We start from the raw sequence: 3,229 nt of genomic DNA, 5'->3' as shown, positions 1-3,229 counted from the left end.
TCAACATACTCAAACCTATGGGACACTATGAAAGCAGTGCTAAGAGGAAAGTTCATAGCATTAAGTGCCCACTTAAAGAAAACGGAGAAAGCACACATTGGAGACTTAATAGCCCACCTGAAAGCTCTAGAAAAAAAAGTAGACTCACCTAGGAGAAGTAGAAGACTGAAAATAATCAAACTAAGGGCTGAAATCAACAAAATAGAAACACAGAAAACAATCCAAAGAATCAATGAAACAAAAAGCTGGTTCTTGGAGAAAATCAATAAGATTGATAAACCCCTATCCAAACTAATCAAACGGCGGAGAGAGAATACGCAAATTAACAAAATCAGAAACGAAAAGGGAGACATAACCACAGACACAGAGGAAATTCAGAGAATCATTAGATCTTACTACAAAAGCCTGTATGCCACAAAATGGAAAATGTAAAAGAAATGGACACTTTTTTAGATAAGTACCATATACCAAAGTTATACCAGGACCAGGTGAACAATCTAAATAGATCTGTTAGTCATGAAGAATTAGAAGTTGTTATAAAAAACCTCCCTACCAAAAAAAGCCCAGGTACAGATGGCTTCAATGCAGAATTCTACCAGAACTCCCAAGAAGACCTAATACCTATACTCCTTAAGGTATTTCACAATATAGAAACAGAGAAGTCATTGCCAATTTCCTTTTATGAAGCTGCAGTTACTCTGATACCAAAACCACACAAAGACACAACCAAGAAAGAGAACTACAGGCCAATCTCACTCATGAACATCGACACAAAGATACTCAATAAAATACTGGCAAACCGAATCCAAGAACACATTAGAAAAATTATCCATTATGATCAAGTAGGCTTCATCCCAGAGATGCAGGGCTGGTTCAACATACGAAAATCTATCAATGTAATCCATCATATAAATAAACTGAAAGAAAACAACCATATGATCATTTCATTAGATGCTGAAAAAGCATTTGACAAAATTCAACATCCCTTTATGATAAAGGTCTTAGAGAGATTAGGGATACAAGGGTTGTACCTAAGTATAATAACAGCTACTTATAGCAAGCCGACAGCTAACATCAAATTAAATGGATGGAAACTCAAAGCTATTCCACTAAAATCAGGAACACGACAAGGCTGTCCACTCTCTCCATACCTCTTTAATATAGTGCTTGAAATTCTAGCAATAGCAATAAGACAACATAAGGGGATCAAAGGGATTCAAATTGGAAAGGAAGAAGTTAAACTTTCATTATTTGCAGACGATATGATAGTGTACATAAGCGACCCCCAAAACTCCAGCAAAGAACTCCTACAGCTGATAAACACCTTTAGTAGCGTGGCAGGATACAAGATCAATTCCAAAAAATCAGTTGCCCTCCTATACACCAAGGATAAGGAAGCAGAGATGGAAATTAGAGAAGCATCACCCTTCACGATAGCCACAAATAGCATAAAATATCTTGGGGTAACCCTAACCAAGGAAGTGAAGGATCTATTTGACAAGAACTTTAAGTCTTTGAAGACAGAAATTGAGGAGGATACCAGAAAATTGATGGAGGAAGGTTATTGGCTAATAAAGAAACTGCCTTGGCCCATCTGATAGGGCAGAATTTAGATAGGTGGAGTAAACAGAATAGAATGCTGGGAGGAAGAGGAAGTGAGCTCAGATGCAGGGCAGCTCCTCTGAGAGACAGACACCATGCTCTCTTCTCCAGAGCAGACACGATGAAGCTCTGACCCAGGATGGACGTAGGCTAGAATCTTCCCGGTAAGCACACCTTGGGGTGCTACATACATGAACAGAAATGGGCCAAGCAGTGTTTAAAAGAATAGAGTTTGTGTGTCTTTATTTTGGGGCATAAGCTAGCCAGGCAACCATGAACCGGGCTGTGGGAAGAGGCCCGCAGCTCCCTACTACAGATGGCGCCCAACGTGGGGCTCGAACCCACGACCCTGAGATTAAGAGTCTCATGCTCTACCAACTGAGCTAGCTGGGCAACCATGAGCCGGGCTGTGGGAAGAGGCCCGCAGCTCCCTACTACAGAAAATGGAAGGATCTCCCTTGCTCTTGGATTGGGAGGATCAACATAGTAAAAATGGCAATTCTACCAAGGGCAATATAGATTCAATGCAATCCCCATTAAAATCCCATCAAAATTATTCACAGATCTTGAGAGGACATTAATCAACTTTATATGGAAAAACAAAAAACCCAGGATAGCCAAAACAATCTTATATAATAAAGGATCATCTGGAGGCATTACCATCCCTGACTTCAAACTCTATTACAGAGCTTCAGTATTGACAACAGCTTGGTATGGGCATAAAAACAGAGAATTTGATCTATGGAACTGAGTAGAAGACCCTGATTTTAACCCACAAACATATGAACACCTGATTTTTGATAAAGGAGCTAAAAGTATTCAATGGAAAAAAGAGAGCATCTTCAACAAATGGTGCTGGCAGAACTGGTTGTACCCTTATGCCACAATCTGTCCACGGCTGATCGCTCATGGACATCTGTATTTAGAAAGTTTAGCATAAACAATGCATGATTTAAGGCATTGTGTGGCATCTGAGGATATGACTCCCCTGTCTTTATTTTTTGGAGTTGTGTTTTCTTTTTTTTCTTTTTTTTTTTGGTTTTTTCGAGACAGGGTTTCTCTGTGGCTTTGGAGCCTGTCCTGGAACTAGCTCTGTAGACCAGGCTGGTCTCGAACTCACAGAGATCCGCCTGCCTCTGCCTCCCGAGTGCTGGGATTAAAGGCGTGCGCCACCACCGCCCGGCTTGGAGTTGTGTTTTCAAAGAGCTATGTGCACCCTCCACAATTCCTTGTCCTTGGATTATATGGAATACCAGTCTTATTAATGATATTCCATTGAGTACAAAATCTTTGAAAAGCTTTGTTAACATATCTGGATCCATTGTCCGTCTTTATTACCTTTGGGGTTCCCATGCATGAAAAGCATTTTAAGCAATAAGTTATTCATGCTTGGCACCTTCCCCAGTTTGTGCTGTGGCCATTATGAATCCTAAGTAAGTATCAATTGTCACATGCACATATCTCAATTTTCCAAACCCAGTAATGTGAGTTACATCCATTTGCCATATATGGTTAGGAAGAAGTCCTCGGGGATTTACCCCCAAAATGAGGCACAGGTTGGTATTGTGGGCATCTTTCACAATTTGTCGAGTAGCTTCTCTGGTCAGCTTAAATTGTTTTCTTAATC

At 40.3% G+C, this 3,229-nt stretch overlaps 1 non-coding gene across 1 annotated transcript; it reads right to left on the bottom strand.

Annotated features, from left to right (window-relative positions):
• Window positions 1–1,922: 1,922 nt before the first annotated feature.
• On the bottom strand, window positions 1,923–1,995 carry Trnak-cuu (transfer RNA lysine (anticodon CUU)). Its single transcript has one exon. It is a non-coding gene; the product is annotated as a tRNA-Lys (tRNA).
• Window positions 1,996–3,229: the final 1,234 nt, after the last annotated feature.

The sequence above is a fragment of the Chionomys nivalis genome, chromosome 4, assembly GCF_950005125.1.
Source record: "Chionomys nivalis chromosome 4, mChiNiv1.1, whole genome shotgun sequence".
NCBI lineage: Eukaryota > Metazoa > Chordata > Mammalia > Rodentia > Cricetidae > Chionomys > Chionomys nivalis.
Note: the sequence above shows the minus strand (reverse complement) of the source record. Positions and strands in the feature narration are given on the sequence as shown.